General features: G+C 36.0%; 1 protein-coding gene and 1 pseudogene across 2 annotated transcripts in view; both read left to right on the forward strand.

The window, feature by feature from the left end:
- Positions 1-19,117, forward strand: part of Srgap1 (SLIT-ROBO Rho GTPase activating protein 1) — a 291,780-nt gene that overhangs the window by 140,831 nt on the left and 131,832 nt on the right. The window lies entirely within an intron of this gene.
- Positions 11,389-17,995, forward strand: LOC131423689 (microsomal glutathione S-transferase 1-like; annotated as a pseudogene).

Here is a 19,117-nt window from a genome sequence, read left to right on the forward strand (position 1 = left end):
TTCATAAACAGTTTTTATTTTTATTAAAGTCAGCCATATTCTATTTAAACACCTCAATATGAAAAAAGAAAGATATTTTATAGGGATAAAGCTCTTCTTTCAAATAGACCATTTAAATAAGTTAATATATAAACAGATGCTTTAGTTGAAGTTAATAAAAGATACTATTCTACTACAGATCTCTAAGACTCTGACCTGTATTGAAAAAAAAAGTACATAAAGTTTAAAACATTGAAAATTATCCATCTGTATGTCCATAGAAAGAGTTTCTTTTTTAATGTAAAATATATATTCATTGTAGAATATAAAAATATATATTCAGTGTAGAAATTTATTTTATTTTATTGTATTTTTTTAGAGAGAGAGAGAGAATATTAATATTTATTTTTTAGTTTTCGGCGGACACACATCTTTGTTTGTATGTGGTGCTGAGGATCAAACCCTGGACGCACGCATGCCAGGAGAGCGGGCTACCGCTTGAGCCACAACCCCAGCCCCTCAGTGTAGAAATTTAGAAAACACTAAAAAACACAGAAAAAGAATGATAATTACCCATATCAACACTATTTACTATTAATATTTTGGTCTGTTTTTTTCAATGTTTATATGTATACACGTATATATGGATAATATAAAAAACATACATATATATTTTACAAAATTGAGATCATTTCATATATCTTAGAAATCTGCCTTTCCATGTAAAGTCTCATTAACTTTTCTCATGTCTGGAAATAATTTTTTAGAACAGGATACTTCATGCCTGCATAGTGTTCTACTCTCTGCATGGCCCCATGTTATTTCCTTATTATTGGACATTTAAATGTCTCACACATCAGTGATATTTTTCTTATGCTACATTCCTGGGGATAGAATGGTTGGGTCAAAGTGTGGCCTTAGCATTTCATGTCTTAAAGCAATTCTTTGTTTTTACCTTTTCAGAGTAATGATGGTCATGGCTGTGATTTACCAACTAGTAATATAATCCCTGAAAAATAAATGGACTATTTTATTAGAGAGAACAACCAGATGTGATTCAGTATGCTTATGCAACAGTGGTAAATAATATAACAAGAGGAACTTTTTCAAAGCATTTTAGTGCACTGTAGCAGAAGAATTAAATGGTACTCTGGTAGCCTCAGGGGACAGCTTAATTATTGATAGGACCTGGATAAATAAGTAAGAATAGCTCAAGCTAACACCACTAACTTGTTCTCTTGAGTTTTATCACCATATGGCTAGCTTGTTTTTCTAGAAATAAATTAAAACCAAACTTTTATTTCTTATAATGTTATAATTTTGTGAATTATTTCAGAAAACATTTTTAATGTGTTTTTATAAATTGCATATGAGATTGTCAGGCCCATAGTAAGTGTTCAATGGTTGATGCTGCTGTTCTGGTATTTATATTCTTGCCTTTATTACTTAGTAACAATAGGACATGCATGATTGGCCTGGCTACAAATTTAGCAGATGAGTTGCTATAAAAAAAAACATTGATAATCTGTTCAGAAGCTTTATCAAACACTTATAAGCAGGACATGAAGCAGATGATATATGTGACTCCTTAAAAATTTGTTAAAACAATAATAAATTTCATGTCAGTGAGATTGATCATTTTGTCTTACATTATGATACATTTGTACCAATGCTTTAATGTTAGTAGCTGAGCTCATAATTACATTGAGAATAGTTGTTAAAAAGGCACCTGGGAACTTATTTTTAACAAAAACAAAAACAAACACTAGAAGTTCAAATTATTTTAAACAGATATCTCTGCTTTAATTTTCTTCTGTTTGCTTGTCTGTAACTTTGATTTTTGTATATAAACAGATTATATAATAAGATACACAATAAAACAATTACCTATTATAAACTAAAGGCTTAAAGAAAAAAATTGGGTCTGCAGTGTTTAATGTAAAGAAATGGAAAAACTATATACAGTAAGTAAATCATTCCCAAATGCCTTTTATTAATGAAGAATTGGCCTATTTTCCAGGTCCAGCTGAAAAATAGACTTTGAATTTCCAGTATTAGGATGATTTAAATGAGAAGAGATGAAATGAGGGACTTCTGAACAAGACAGGAGCTTGTATTTGGGCTCAAACGACCTTAACTCTCAAATTATCTGTGGAATGATTAATGAGATACAATTAAAAAAAAAAAGGATGATCCTTTCAACTTCAAGAAGCTCTCTTGACTCCTAAGCTGAAACCCTCTAAAGTTTCCCACCTCACTCAGCGTGAAGTCTACACCCTCCTTCCACAGCTTTATTTTTCCCAATATCACTTATTCCTTTCTATGTATTTTACTTAATTATATATTTACTTAATTATTTGCTCACTTTCTGTTACCTCTCAGTTTCAACATAAGTTCCCGAGGCAAGGAACTTATGTTGTTCACTGAAACAATGACTGGCATATAGTTGGCACATAACTACTTCTTTAATGAATAACTAGTAAGTAAATATTTCCATCTATATTAGTTTTACCAGAGATGAGTGACATATATGTAACAGAAATTTCAGGACAATTCAGCAAGATGTGGTATTGGTGGCCCTAGCAGTAATCCACCTTCAGAGGCAAGGGTCAGCTAGAAGGATTGATGAGATCCATCACTGAAATATCCTCTCTGTTTTTGTATGGAGTGGTAGCCCTGGAACCCTGGTCAGGAACACTGTAGTTACCTTTGAGCATCCGTAGGCACTGTCAAACTTACAGTAAGGTTTGCTTGGCACAGACTCTCACATAACTCTCCCAACTGCAAGTTTCTCTTAGGATTATTCAGATCCTTTTTCATCAATTCACTGAGATATTTGAAGACCCTTTCTGCATAAAAACTAATCAGGAACTATCTCTCAAAGTCAAGCTCTACCTCCTATTTGGTTCTTATGACAAAATCTTGCATTAGGTACATATTTATAATGATGAGTATGAATAAAACAGAAGAATCATAATTCCTGTAAAATATGCTATAGTTTATTTATTCATTTATTAATAAATACTTATTATAGTTTTCTTCATCTCAGACATTCAATTAAAATCTTAATTTCTGAGCAGCATGTTAACTGTTCACATATATGGTAGAAAAGCCCCTTGGTACTTAGGACTTGGGGGTCAGGAAATTGAAACTTCAATAGATTATTAAGAGTTAGCTGGATGTGGCCAGAGAAACAAAGGAGTTGAAAACTGTCCCAGGATGAAACAACATGTGTGAAGAACCAGATGCATTAGAGAACTCAGATTTTAAGAGGAAATGGGATGTTCTTATGAGTGATTGAAAGAATGAGAGAGAGAACATGGCAAGAGACTAACTGGAGAAGTAAGAAGGAACAGAGATTAAAGATCCTGTTGCACAGTTTGAATCTATCCTAAGAGTAGTAGGAAAGCATTCACAGGTAAATGTGGTGGTGAGATAATCAACTTTTAATGTTCTTGGAGTATACAGAGTGCATTGAAAAGTGATATGATTACAGTCTTTAGATACTGACTTTGAAGCTGTTCAGATGAATCCAGATGGTAGAGGAGGACGTTTCCCATTGGGTGTGGCAGTAGAGATAGAAGTACATACAGATTTTGAGCAGTGTGTTGGAGACAGAATCTGTAGAGTCTAGTAATTGATTGGCTGGAGTGAGAGAGGAGAAGGGAAGAAGAGGTAGCAAAGGAGACATCTAGGATTTTGTAGCTGTCAGGATGATAGAACATACATGGGAGGAGGAGGTTTGGGGCACAGAGACTATGATGGAAAGTGATGGTAGAGAAAATAATATGGTAGTTTGGCATGTGCCTGTGCCTAACTAGGTAAAATTCCCATAAGAAGACTAAAAACTTCAGGAGAGATCAAACCTAGAGAGTTGGGAATCTTTAATATGTGGCTATCAATTAAGTCTTGGAAGTACTTGAGGTAACCAGGGAGAACCTATGGGGTGAGAAGGGAAGAATAAGAAAAGCTCTAGGAGGAACCAGGAATTAAAGGGTAAGAAGAAGAAAAGTATTCTACAAAGTGACAGAGAAGGGGCAACCAAAGAAGTAGGAAGAAACCCAGGAGCGTGAAATACCTGGGAAGATCAGCAAAGAAATTATGGCGAGGAAGAATGGTCAGGTTGACAAGGACTGAGGCATGTTCTGTGATTGTAGCCACAAAGGCCATTGAAAACCTTGACTAGAACAATCTAAGCAGAACAGTATTGGTTGAGTAGTCAGAAAAGGGTGAGCAAGAAATTGTGGATAGTATCATCTAGAAATTTGCCTGTAAAGAAGAGAAATAATGAGAAATATTTGAAAGACACAGGATCAAAAGAAATTTCTTTGTGGTAATTTTTGGGGTTTTCGTGTTTTTCGGGAGGTGGGGTTTTAAGATGTGAGAACAGAACGAATTTAAAATGTTGGAGGGAAGGAATCATAAGAAGGGAGAGCTCCGAGGGCTAGAAGAGAATAGGAATAATTGATTGATCCAAGACTCTATAAAAGTGTCAAATAATGGTATCCAAAGGGCAGGCAGAAGGATTAGCATTTGGCAAGAGACTCTGTTAGGAGAGAAGAAATGACAGCTGGTGATGCTGCAGGTGGTTTTGTAGGTGAGGTAGCAGGGTACTGTGGGATGTTCTGTTCCAGTTTTTTTGTGACATTGGAAGTGTTACCGTCTGATGAGCAAGAGGAGAGTAGACCATGGGGAGCATAAGATTTGCAAAAAGTAGAGAAGATTCTGAACAACCCCTTGGAGAGACTGAGGATTACAAATTTTTTAAATGTAATAGAAGAAAAATTTCCCACTTGAGAAAATACAAACAGTCTGAAAATAGATTATGAGTTTCATAAAAACGTACTGGAGAAAACACATAAATATATCTCAGTACTTTTGAGCTTCAAGCTTGGAATTCTACAAGCATCAGATAAACATATGCTCTTTCCCAAAAAGAACACGGATTAGGTCTTATATATAATGTTAAACATCAGAAAGGAATGGACCCGGGCTGGGGTTGTAGCTTGGAGGTAGAGCACTTGCCTCAAACACATGAGACCCTGGGTTCTATACTCAGTACCACATAAAAATAAAGACAGTGTGACAATCTAAAACTAAAAAAAAAAAAAAAATTTAAAAAAAAGAAAGGAATGGACCCAAACCTACAAAAGCAACTGAAGGACAAGCTTATAATCCTAACCTTCTCTGTACAATCAAGTTGTTATTCATATTTGAAAGCAGTTGAATAATCTTAAATATATGCCATAGTATTTTGAATATATACTTGTTATGGTAGATCTGTTCAAAATGAACCCCAGTGATCCTCTCTTCCCCCATCTCTTAAGTAGCCCTCATCTACATTGACTTTTGGCTTGGCTATATATCTTGATGTGGCCAACATGATGATAGTAATTATGAAGCAAGCAGATTTTTTTGAAAATTGCTTGCCTTTTCTTGATGCTTCTGGAACCCTGAGACCAAAATATAAACAAGTCCTAGTTAGCTTGCTAAATGAGAAGCAAGACTACATAAAAGGCAACTGCATGAAAGGCAACTGAGGCATCCTAAGACAAGCACAGATTCTGGGTAAATGGAGTCTGCATAGTTCACTATGTCTTTCCCCCCAAGTGCATCTATGAAACCTGAACACAATGTCTGCAATAGCAGTTTGAAAACTCTAAAAATTAAATGGTGCATGAATTAGGGAAGAAAACCAGATTTTTAAATCCCACAAAATCAGCTGTAGGTTTCCCATTTTTGCACCCCTTCATTATCCTTCAGCCTAGAGGCAAGGCAGTTGGCAACCTGAAAGCAGACATCAGACATGAACATAGGCAACTCTCGGAGAAGCCTTGCATTGTGACTCAAAGAGCAGAAAAGGGAGAGTAAAGAATATTCCCAATCTTTTTTTTTTTTTTTCAATTCTTCATGCTCCAGTCCCCAGACATCTCACAATGGCAACAGCAGTGGCAGTAGTGACAACAGTGGGGGCCCACAAGCACCTAAAACTCTCTGAGGAACTTTTCTCTCCAATCAGAGGAGCTGTGGTCCAAGAAGATGTAGTAAATACCTGTTATCTTATTTTCTCTTTCCATCTGCTGCCACTTACTCCATAAATTTCTTCATGAGCTGTTGAACTCCCAAGCTGTACATGAACAGGTCAGATCGTAAACAATCTACCTACCAAGAACTTTGAGAACTGAGCTAAAGGATAGGACTACTATCTGAGTTCCAGACTGACCAGTGGGTATTGAATATGCAGGAAAGATCTATAGGCACTGCACAGACATTGGACACAGTACTGACATTGAAACCACAACCCACAGAAGACTGATCAGAAATTGTGTCCTGAATCCAACTAGATTAATTTCCTGATAAAACAAAATGCCACATTTTCTATGTGATTTCAACACAACCCTGAGTCTCATAACATGATATTCAAAATATAAGACTACAACCCAAAATTTACTCAAGATACGAAGAACCAGGAAAGCCTCAACTCGATGGAAAAACAATAAACAGACACAAATTGTGAATCTATATAAATATTTCAATTATTTAACAAAGATTTTTAAAGCATCCATAATAAAATGTTCCAAGAAGTAAGAGCAAACACTTTTGAAACAAAGGAAAAGAAAGTGTCAGCAAAGAAAATAGAGGCTATAAAGAGGAACAAAATGGAAATGTTTGAACTGAAAAATACAATAACTGAACATTTAAAAACTCAATAGATGGGCTCAATAGCAGAATAAAACTAACAGAGGGAAGAAATCAGTGAACTTGAAGGTAGGTTAACAAAAGATTATCCAATCTGAACAACAGAAAGGAAAAAAAGACTAAAAGAAAAGAATGGACAGAGCTGGGGTCATTTAGGACAATACCAGAAAAATCTAACATTTGTGTTATATCAGTTTTTCTGAAGGAGAGGAAAAAGACTGTGGTTCAGAAAAAAATATTTGAGGGCCGGGGTTGTGGCTCAGTGGTAGAGCACTCGCCTTGCACATGAAAGACCCTGGGTTTGATCCTCAGCACCACATACAAATAAATAAACAAAATAAAGATATTGTGTCCATGCATAACTAAAAAAATATTTTTAAAAAATTTGAAAAATGATTGCAAGAAATCTTGCCAAATTTAGCAAATGACATGAAGTAAATGGAGACTGGAGCATGAGGAATTGAAAAAAAAGATTGGGAATATTCTTTACTCTCCTTTTTCTGCTCTTTGAGTCACAATGCAAGGCTTCATGTCATTTGAAGTGAGACACTTCAAAAAGCTCATCAAAATCAAACTAGATAAACTCAACAAAGTTCACACTCAGATACATTATAATTGAACTGAAAACTAAAGATAAAAAAAATTATTGAAAGCACCCAGTGAAAAATAATACATTATTTATGGGGGAGCATCAGTTCAAATGGCTGTGGAGTTCTCTACCCACTAAATGCTACCACCACCTTACAGTTGTCACAACCCAAAATGTCTGCAGACATTGCCGCATGTTTTCTGTGGGCAGAATTGACCCCAGTTAAGAAATGCCAATCTAAATTAATCAATTCCCCCATCCTCCCAAACAGATTTCTTTAAAAGAAATGTTCCCTTTTGGTTTGTTTTTCAATCATAGAGTTTATAAATTTCATGCATATGGTAGGTCAAACTTTACTTAGCCTTTCACTACCTATAAAAAAGGAATAAGAAATATTACTCATTACCAGATTTATTCAGGTTCAGTTATTAATAAAAGATCAGCTCTTAATCAAGTTCATTTCCAAAGAGCCATAGACACACTGAATCCTTACCCATTCTTCTCATCCAAGAAGGAATTTGCGGTTGTAAGAAGAGAACTAATGAGGACAGAACATTTCTAACATATGTCGAGGTGTCTGCAGTTGGGATCAACAACTTCTAGAGAGACCTAAGAACAGTATTCTGGTTGTCAGCCAAGGTTTCTCACCATTTGGAGACTGTTTTAATTCTGCATCGTAGGATTCTAAAAGATTTCCAGCAGCTGCAAGAAATGCCAAATTGGGGGAGATTGCACATATAGCAAATATTTGAGTTAAGGAACACTTGTGATACCTTGGATTATAACGACCCCAAATATGCATTTACAGAATAGATACTGTATATGACTGTCAGATTTATTTTAGTTCCTTTTCAATCTCAAAGAAAAATTTTTTATTATTAGAAAAGCAGTTAAATGGAAATAAGAAAATTTACCAACTAATTATGTGGTCAGAGCAACCTAGAAACCTATAAAAATAAAATATTTTGACACTGGATATAGGAACTATTTACATTGAAAAAAACAGTAATGGTCAACAAGTACTAGAAAAGAAATACATGTAGCATTTTTACTTTTTAAAATTTAATCATTTTAAGTGAGCACAGAGAACCACAATTGGCTAGTGCAGTAGCTTGGCTAGAGTAAACATGTACTTTTTATTTCTTCAGCTTTAAAGATGGATATTGCAGGGGTCTACTAAAATAATAAATTTTATTATTCGGCAAGTTCTAATCATATGCTGAACTATGACAAATCCACTGTAACCTCTCTGTGGGTTTAGACCGACTCCACAGAACAGAGCCATTGCAGGTAACAGCAAGTCACCACAAAGCATGTGTTGCCTCCTAATCCTCCCAAGATCTTAGCCTTTTACCCAGGAAGATAAAGAAAATATACTTCAATACCAGTGAGCAGTCATCTGGGAGACAAGGAGAAGCCATTCTGATTTCTTTATTCATTTTTTTTTCTAAAATGAAGCTTAACTTCACTGAAATCAGCTTTCTTTTCCAAAACAGAGCAAACATTCTATTTCTCAATTCATTCAACAAACCTTTGTTGATACCTTTTTGTGATAGGCACAGTGGCAGGTAGGTGCTAAGTACATAAAGGTAAGATGCAAATTTTCAATTCATACTCGACAGGAGCTTAGAATGTAATAAGGGAAGGAAGTGTAGACATAAAAATCACCATCTAAACTGGTAACTGCTCTTACAAAGATAGAACATATTATCACAGAGGACTAAGTGAGACCTTCTCTGCCAAGGAAAAGGAGAATGTCTGCACAGAGGGACATTCAATCAAGGTCTTCAACTTGAAGTTTTATAGAGGAATTGGGGGAAGTAAATTCTTCTGTACAGAGACTAGCACAAGGACAAGGTCCTGGATTTCTGAGAGGCAGGCTGTGGGAAGGTACAAGAATTTCTGATCTCAATTTGAGGAATTGGTGTATGTTTCACCTAAGCAACTGAGAATGCTGGGAGAAATGTTTAAGAAGAGATAGAACACATTCAGCTTTGTTTTTTGAAAGCAATGTTAAGAATCCATTGGAATGGGAAGGAACTTGTCTTGGGAACCTTGTAAGGAGGCTGTGGGATTAGTAATCTGCATGGTAATGTTGGCTGTGTCATGTGAATTATGGCTAAAGCATAGTTCCATGCTTGGAATGACACTATCTTCAGAAAGTTCTCATCCATGTAGATTAAGAATAAACTGAATAGATTCCTACCTGTAACTTAAATCCAGAATATTGCTATTCAGTCCATCCAAATAAAATTTTCTTAAGACTTGAACTCCATTAGCTGATGGCTCTCGGACCTATTGAGGGGTGGGGATCTAACCATGATTCCAAGATTCTCGGGCTTACAGTAATTACAGAGATATGGGTTTGGAAAGACTCTGGAGACCAGGGCCATTGCAAGTGACTACAAGTCACTAAGAAGGATTTGTTGCCCCCTAGTCCTCCCAAGACCTAGCCTCCACCCCTGGAAGTATAAGGAAGAGGGAATACCACTAGCTACAAACCAATAAACAGTTACCTGGGAGACAAGGAGAAGTCATTGTGATTTCTTTGAGCTGTGTCATAGAAGGAATAGTTGAAGACATTAGGAATATGTAGTACAGAGAAAGTGAAGTCCTAGCTCTTCAAACATTTGTAGTCCTGTCCTATAGGAGATGGCACAGGCACACTAACTCTATAAGGGTATGGGTGTGAAGAACAGTTGGTAGAACTTAAACAGAGACAGGTGTTTACTTTATCCTAAGACAGATCTCCTAACAGCTCTGCATTCTGTAGTCAGCAAGTGCTTGACTTGAAGAATGTGCTTTGTTGTGGTTCTGAGATAGTCTCTGAAATGGACTTCATCCTCCTTAATATAGTATCACAAGTGCAGCTAAGTATTTCAAAATGCAAGTTTTGACTTAGAATTGACTAAGACATTCCAATTCAAAAGCTGATAAACACTATTTTACAGTATTTAGAAAAACAGAAAGTGACTTAACAAGATAAACCAAACATGATACTAGCTGATAATAACATCATAATACCAGAAAGGACTAAATGCACCCTGTTAAGCACACAACAGTGGGTACCATGTTTAATCCTCATAACCGCCCTGTGGAGTACATACTGCGATCCTCTCCATTTTACAGATGAGGAAATAGCTTAGAGAAGTTAGATATTTAATCTGACCTTGGCCTATCTTGAAGGCCCAGGGGTTTTTTGCCTTTCAAATGAATAAATATGCACATGCAAATTCCATGTGTATTTCCCCATGAGCCACAAGGACTTTTGTTTTTGGTCTTTAGTTGTTTTAACTTTTCTAGTTGCGCTCAGCAAGCCAAGTTCTTGGTGAAAAGAATTACTTACTCTCTAGGGATTTCTTTTTCTGTTCCTTACCTACTTTTCCTTATTATATTCATTGTGAGTTTGGTAGATTGGTAAATTAACTATAATTCTGAGATGGTGCTTTTAGGCTAGATATCAACCTTTGAAGGAAATTTCTGACACAGGTTAAATTCTGAAAGATGAATTCATTTATAAAGAAGAAATTGAGAGTTCGGTTCAGGAGTTATATATTTTGATTTGTTTAAATTGATTGAATAGGAATAATCCAAATAGGATTGAAATTGCTTTGTTCACCTCTTCTGCTAGATTGTGAATCCAGTTTTCTATGTTTGTTTGGCATTTGGAAGGCCCTCAGGAAGACCTGGTAGGAGAGGGTAAATGCATGAATGAGTATGTGAATTGATTTGTTTTTGTAGATCATCTGCTATAGTGCTAAATAAGACAAAGGTCATGGGCTTCCTACACATGTGGTACAGTTTGCTTCACCATGGACTATACTCATAACCCCAGCTAACTGTGCCATAGATGTGAGTGCTTAGTCCCCTGGGGAGCACTGTGACAGGATCTCTGCACAATCACGGTTGCTTTAGGAGAGAAAGCCAATTGGCTTTATAGATAATGTAGTAAACCCAGGTTGATGTTTTAAAGAAAACATATTACAGAAACTATAAGAAATTTCTAAGAAAGCAAAGCTATAAAATTTTTATAAAGTTCAATGTATTGAAAAATGATCTGAAAATAATATTTTTTATTTTCTTAATTTTCTTAATTATATTACAACTCATTCTGATTTTAATTGAGTCAGTTTATTAACATCAGCCACTGAGAGTTTATACTTAATTAATTCTTAATTTAGTGGCACTGAGAAGGTATTTCCAATTTATCGCCATTTTGAATAAGTAACCCTAGCTTGAAAAATTATGTTTCTTGAATAGTTGAGAAAAATGAAAATAGGATTTTAAATTTCAGTCTCAAATATCTATCTGTTCATGTCCTGTTTGTACCTGGGAGGTCATAAGTGACTTTGAGTTAGGTGGCAACCTTTCACGTTGCCACTCATGGACTGAACACAACACCTGTACACGAGACTTTCCCCCTCCATTTGCCTACCAATGACATTAACAAGTGTTCTAGGAGATGCCCCACATATTTTCCTTTAGAATTAAATTTTGTCTGATTTCAAAATGAAGTTCTAGTTCCCTTGTGTCTAGGACTCTAACTTTTCCACATTTTCTAGTTGCACTGTATAATATCTAAAGGTCCCTACTCTGGTAAAGATCTCATGATGGATGGCTCCCGCCTGGGGATAGAGTAAATTGTAAGGCTCATTGTATGATCTAATATTTAGTTTTAATTTCAGTAATTATAAAACTATGTCCCTGGATAGAAGGAAAATGTGCAGAGACACTGTACATATTATCCAGAAACTTGGCTTAGATCATTAAACCCAACCCAGATTTCACCATCAGGCATTTTGGAAGAAACTGTTGCCTCTGTCTTCAGAGTTTACTTGAATTAAAGGAATCTATTATTATAAAGACACATGAACATGAGCTTTGGAAACTTTTAAAGTACATACACAGTGGAGGCATGGCTTGACTCCTTCAACCAGAATTTACATCCAAAACCAACTGACCATAAGACACTAAAATCATTTGAAATGCAGTCATTAAATATTTAATCTGGTTTTCCTCTTTCTCTCTCACCTCTACTCTGACTCAGCATAAAGTTAAGATTCCTTGACTGGTAATCACAATAGATTTACTTTAAAAATATCTCTGTGAGTCTCTGGGATTGGTCATTTAACCCAACAGAGATCACTTGATTGATTGTGCAACGTATTCACATGTGGTTGTATTATGCTCTTTGTTTTGTCCTCTCTCTTCTTTCTGGAAGGTTCCAGGGAGCAAACCAGCAGTCCTCTATTAACCAGTCTGGCTGGGACCCACCCAGAGTAGCAATTACTCTAGCACTCCTTATAGAAAGCTGGCAGCTGCCATGGTTGGAGCTTGTCCCCCAAGGGTCATGTGTTGGAGGCTTGGTTCCAGTGTGGAGAAGGGAGAGGAGGTGGGACCTTTAAGAGGCGGGCCTACTTGGAAGGTCCTGAGATCACTGGGGAAGCTGACCTCAGAAGGGATTAATGTAGCTCTCCTAGGATTCCTGAGCTTTTGCAAAATCAAGTTGTTACAAGAACAAGTCCAATCCCTGAATCACTGTCTAGATTCTTGTTTATTTATCTATGTGATCTCTTTCTACACATGCATTCCTGACAACGTGATACCATCCATCATGAGATCTTTACCAGAGCTGAGCCAGTACTGGTGTCATGCCCTCTTGAACCTCCAGAACTAAACCTCTGATCTTTATAAAGTTGCTCAACCTCAGGTAACAACAGCCTGTAGCAACAAAACATGGGCTAATACAACCTGTCTGGCTCCTATGTGAGATGGTGAACTCTATAGGACACAGACTTGAATCAGCCTGGGTCTCATTCATTCCACAAACATATGCAGTGCCCACCATGTGCCAAGCACCAAAGCAGGCCCTGGGAATACAAAGAGGATTAGGATGCAGTCCCTGCTCTCAAAGAAATGTGATATGAGGAGAAAAAGAAATGTGATAATTAAAATAATAATATTTTGTGTTAAGTATTTAGAAAGGACCTTTCCAATAAAACCCTGTGACATAAAGACTACTAAGCATTTCTTTTTTTACAGTGAGAAAACTGAGGCCTCACAAAGCTATTTAACTTGTACACAGAGTGTAAGAAGATAGTTTGAACACAGGCAGTTCAATTTTAGAGTTTGAACTCTTAATCACTAAATTATACAGCCTACAGATGATAAATAAATGTATTATAAAAACCACAATACAGGGAGTATCTATTTTTTCTCTGGGTGACAAGGCAAACTTACAAAAGAGTTCTCACAGGGTAGCATGTAGGATTATATCAGGTACAAGGAAGGAAAGTGAGTCCAGCAGAGGAGGGAGGGATATCAAAGTTGGACCTGGGAGTTAGCAGTTGGTGAGCAGGCTGGAGGGCAGGGTCTGAGATTTGTACAATGTGAAGGAGATGAGTTATTCATGGGTAGTTATGGGAGAATTAAAAAGTTGGAGCGCTATCCTAAAAAATATAGTAAGCCTTAAAGGATTTTAATCAAATAAGCATAATTGGATTTTTAAAAATTGTAGTGACATACAGAAAAATGGATCAGCAGGGTAGCCAATAGATAGGATTTTTTACTTCTTCAAGGAAAAGTATCTAGTTTAGTCTTGGATAAACCTCAGATTTCTGACTTAATAACATTGTGCTTCTAGAAGCCATATTAACTCATAATAAACCTCCTAAAAATAATTTTTCAACATATGTCAAGGGGCTACAAATGTTTTTTGTTATTGTTTTTTGATTTTTTTTATTTTTTGGCAGTGCTATTGGGTGAAACAGGACATTATGAATGCTAGGCAAAAGCTCTATCACTGAGCTACACCTTAGCCAAAAATATTCATACGTTTATCCTCACAGTTTCACATATAGGAAATGATTTAAGCAAATAGCACAAACTATAAGATATGTCTTTAGACCAGCATTCATGACGGCAGTGCAGAGTGCTTAAAGCATATTGAATTGAAGTACCACGCTACCTGCTGGCTAGAACAGGTTTGCTGTCCCCCACTTTCTTGTATTCACCATCCTAGACCAAAGATGAAAAATGGTTGACTTCACCCAGCTAATGGAAATTAAATATTCATGGCTTTGCCTCCTGTGCAATGACTATTCTCTCAAAAATGATATTTATGAGCACTGCAACTATACTTTAAAGAGTGACAAGAAAGATTTTTGCCAACCCAAATGATTGCACATACTTTGGCAAAGAAGAAAGTGCCAAGTTAAACCTTTGAACAGATAATAAAGTTGAATGTGTACCAAGAGCCCATTTTCATGACCTTGAAAATATTGTTCCATTTCTTACTATTGACCTTTTGTATTCATTAAATGGTCCAAATTTCTCTTCAGCCATACATATATATATATATATATATATATATATATATATATATATATATATGTAATTATATATTAATAAAATATATTTTTTAAAAAAAATTTAGAAACAGCATCTCACTGAGTTGCTTAGGGCCTCACTAAGTTGCTGAAGCTGGCTTTGAACTCCTGCCTCAGCCCCCCAACCCTTGGGATTACAATTGATATTCTTTATTCTTGTTTCATGTTTTCAATAGAAATTTAAAATAATAGTTCTTAAGAAGTCTTTTGTGTTCTTTGGTATTTTGTTGTAAATTTTGACTATGTGGTGATTTGTAATATTTATTCAGTATTTCATATTATAAATCTGATTGCATGCATGAGAAATTTGTATTTAAGTACTGATTAAATGAGAATATAAAATAAAGAATTTGGGGCTGGGATTGTAGCTCAGTGGTAGAGCGCTCACCTAGCATGTGCGAGGCCCAGGGTTTGATCCTCAGCACCACATAAAAATGAATAAATGAAATAAAGGTATTGTGTCCAACTGCAATTGAAAAATAAATATTTAAAAATAATAAAAATTAAAAATAAAATAAAGAATTTATAGCCTAAAAATGGTGAAATTTAATGATTAAATTATTGACTGATTGCAAATAGTGGAAACAATAATATGAATAGTTTTGTGAATCAAATTGTAGTTGCCTGAAAATTGTATGAGTTCATCAAAAAATTTATGGTAATTTGAAAAAGGAGAATACAAAAATATATTTGATTATAATGGAATGATTAGAGTTGAGACCTATAGTTAGATAAGCTAACTTGAAGGAAATACATCAAGTCACAATGATGGTCATTTTGTCCTGTTCTCAGTTTTTCTAGTATTCTTCAATATACTTCATATATTTTCATAATGGAAAAAGATAAAAACTTTAGAGCTCTTAATTTTGAATTTACATTTGAGATATCTGAAACATCAGTATGGCAATAGTAAATAATTGGAAATAGGTCTGGAATTTCATCCCAGGCTTATATGCTGGAGACATAATGTTACTAAAATAAAGTTAACCATTTTCTTTCCCCTTGGGTCAGAATCCCAGTGAAACATATTAGAAGTTTTACCATACTTTCAACTTCTGTCTCATGTTAATAGAGAGTTGAAACCTCTTCTCTTTTCCAACTCTATCCCTGAAGCAATTGAAAGACCCTCTTTTCTTTCTCTGTATAAAAGTAATTTTAATCAGCTAATCTCAAATAACATAGAAAATACTTTATTTCAAACATATTATTTCATAATTTTTTTCTCTTATACAAAAGGAACATTCATTGCTTCCTTCAGATCAGTATCATTTTTCTGCCATGGCAGTTTTGTTTAAGGGTCAAGGGTCTACTCACACTCTTTTCCAATTTTGGATGAAATAGAATCCAGAGGCATGTGCACCCTCTTGCATTTTGATGGACTTTAACAATCCAGGTATTTTCTAGTTAGATTTCAGTTCATTAATTTGGTACACCTGTATCCTAAGCGCTATAGCAACTGTGTTTTGACTTAAAGATTGCTTCTTTTGAGGTCCAGAATATTCTTTAAAATGCTTATTCTCTCATTGCTACTATAATAAATTGGAGACATATCTAAACTGGGGTGGGGTACATGCTGTGGTCCCTTTACTATTCCCATGTCATGAGAATACAGCCCTGCCCCTAGCATTCAGCGATCGCTTATATTGTGTTCATCCCAAGTATTCGTGAATACAAGGATGTGTGAATTCATGTTTCACATAAACAAGTCCATCTGAGACCTCAGTCCAGTTTTTAACAATCTTTACAGACCACAGGAGTGGTGGTGGGAAGAAGATGGTTAATGGGTAGAAACCGAGTTCTGTGGCAGAAGGGTAACAAGGTTTTCCCTACTGAAAAAACTCCCCACCAACTTTTCACAAAATCTAAAACTCTCACCAGAGCTCCTTAAGGGCCTCTTTCATAAATTGCATGTACCATGTTGGCTTGAGGAATTGTCCATTTCCTAATGTGTTTCTTTAATTTCTTCTTTACCACTAGTAGTAAAATCCCCAAGCAAATGGAACATAGGAAGGTAAGTTTAGCATATGTACCTGGTGCAGGAGTAGAAACATAAGAAAAGTCTAAAAGTGGAGCACAATATTAGGGGGCCCTTCAAAGTTAGGGGGCACCTGGAGGAATCTAAAGGCCCAGGGCAGTTCTAGCAAGTACCTCTTGCAGAGAATTCAATGGATAAATGCCCTATGAGACCGAAACAAGGGAAAGTATGATGTGTGCATTAGAAACTGGGGGAAATTAAATAACTATAATATTTATGGAGTGTCTATGCATGTTAGGTCCCATATTAAGTGTCATGCATATTTTGTCCCATTAATGCTTATAACAACCCTCTGAGGTAGGTGCAGTGGCTGTATTTATTTTACACAGGAAACTGAGATATAGGGGTATTCAGAGTCCTTGCTTTTAGGCATTATGCTATAGTGCCTTCAGACAAACTTAATATATTTGTGGGGACAGGTGAAAGAAAAATATAAGCGTATGCTTGGAAGAGTAAGTCTTTATCTGATGCTAGATTTCTTCTACCTCACTACCCACAGTCACATAAAATGTGGAACATACAAAGAACTATCTTGCTTATTCTGTTTGGCCCACCGTAGTCTGGAGGATACTTGTGACCACAAATCAAATTCTTTAATCTGACCCTAAATATTCTTGGTTTGAGGTTAATTGAACCCAAGGGATTTTTGTTGTTGTCGTTATGTTCTGAAATCTTAGCCAAGAAATATTTTCTTTTCGGGCTTGCTACCTGAAACGTAGATAACTGAGCACAGCTACTTGGCCTTTGATCCCATTAGAGAGTTCTAAATTGGTGGCCCAGATCCTTGAATGAAATCTGATATTAAAATAACACCAAGCTGAAATCATAGGAGATTGTAGTGTAATGCGTACGTTCAGGATAACCAAGACTTGGGAGAAATAAAATGAGTTTCAGCTGGCTTCATCTGCCCACTTGTGACTCTCCTTTCACTCTGGAGTGATTCCTAGCCCACAGCCTCACATATCAGGGACCCAGCAAAACATAAAACTCCTCTTATGACCAATTGAGGGATTTTAGAAGCTGTCAAAGCTTAGAAAACAGCAGCACTGTCTTCAGGATCCCCAAGAAAACCCAGTGACAAATGCTGCCAGTAAATTTGAATTTCTCTTTTCTGGTGTCATCTTCCCTCAATATTTTATCTTCCATGAATCTTCAATTCATCACGTTTGGCTTTTTACTGAGTTCTGACCCAAAAACTTTATGTTTGTAGGTGGACTCAATTTCCTTTGAGTCCCAGAATTTTTTAAAGGGTGGTCTATGGCCTTTCCTTTCTGTCCTTTCAGTGGTGACCAGCAGACCACTTAAGCAAATAGAGTAACTATTTCAGCTATTTCAAGCATACAGTATTTCAGCTTGTTCTTAGATTCATTTAACAAGTATTTGTTTGAAGCTTCTTATGGGCAGCAAGGCCAGAGCTAGGTGAGACCAAGAGCTACCTTAACTTCTATGTCCTAGATGCTCACTCACTAAGGCAGAATGGATAAAGATATGACCCCTACCCTCAAAACTGATGTTCCAGTAGGAGGCACATCAATGAACGTGTGGATATTCTTGTTACCATCTCACTGCGGATTAATTCTGGTACACAGTTTTTCCATTCTCTGTAGCTGATGACATCGTGAATTCAAAACAGAAAGAAAAAAAAGTTGTTTGAATATGGTTTCCTTTAAACTAACTTACAGATTGTGCTGAAAACAATATTCAAATGCTCTTCTGTCAAACTCTCAGGATGAGCCTAGGGAAGAGTATTTTAAATACTGTTTTTCACCAGCAAGGTAGAAGAATGCAACTCTCTGCTTTGGTGTCTTTTAATAAAAAAATAACATTGCAGAAATAAAGTATGTGGATTTTAAGTGAACTTCATCTTACTACTTTGAAAGTGCTTTCTTCAGATTATAGTCAGTCAGATCCATATTTTGGACAGGAGAGTTAATGTCCGCTTTGTTTTCAAACTTAGCTTTTTGAGAATTTCACTGCAAAATTCCTTTGTGATGATACCAAGGAGGGAGAGACTGAATGCTGGAGGTCATCTTTAATGGCTTTAATGGCTGGAGGTCATCTTTAATGGCTCAACTTTGAAGCCAGCATGATGCTTCACCCTGCTTGCTTTTTATCTCTCTTGAAAATCTGATATGGATGGGAGGGGAGCCATCCTGATAGTCCACTTGCCACTTGCTTGCTTCTGTCCATCCTGCATTGCTTAGTATTAAGAAGGGCCATTTGGCTGAAGATGTTTATTATACCAGGGACATGCTGGCTTTATCTCTACATATATACATATATTTTTATATATATACATATTTATATGTGTGTGTGTGTGTATGTAGAGAGAGAGGTATGTAGGTATATATATATAGAGAGAGAGAGAAATATACAGATATATAAATATAAATATATTTATCCTGTTTTCAGTCAGTGGGACTTTTA

Source organism: Marmota monax, unplaced genomic scaffold, assembly GCF_021218885.2.
Source record: "Marmota monax isolate L192 unplaced genomic scaffold, Marmota_monax_Labrador192_F-V1.1 WCK01_AAM20220418_F8-fsc00056, whole genome shotgun sequence".
Lineage (NCBI taxonomy): Eukaryota > Metazoa > Chordata > Mammalia > Rodentia > Sciuridae > Marmota > Marmota monax.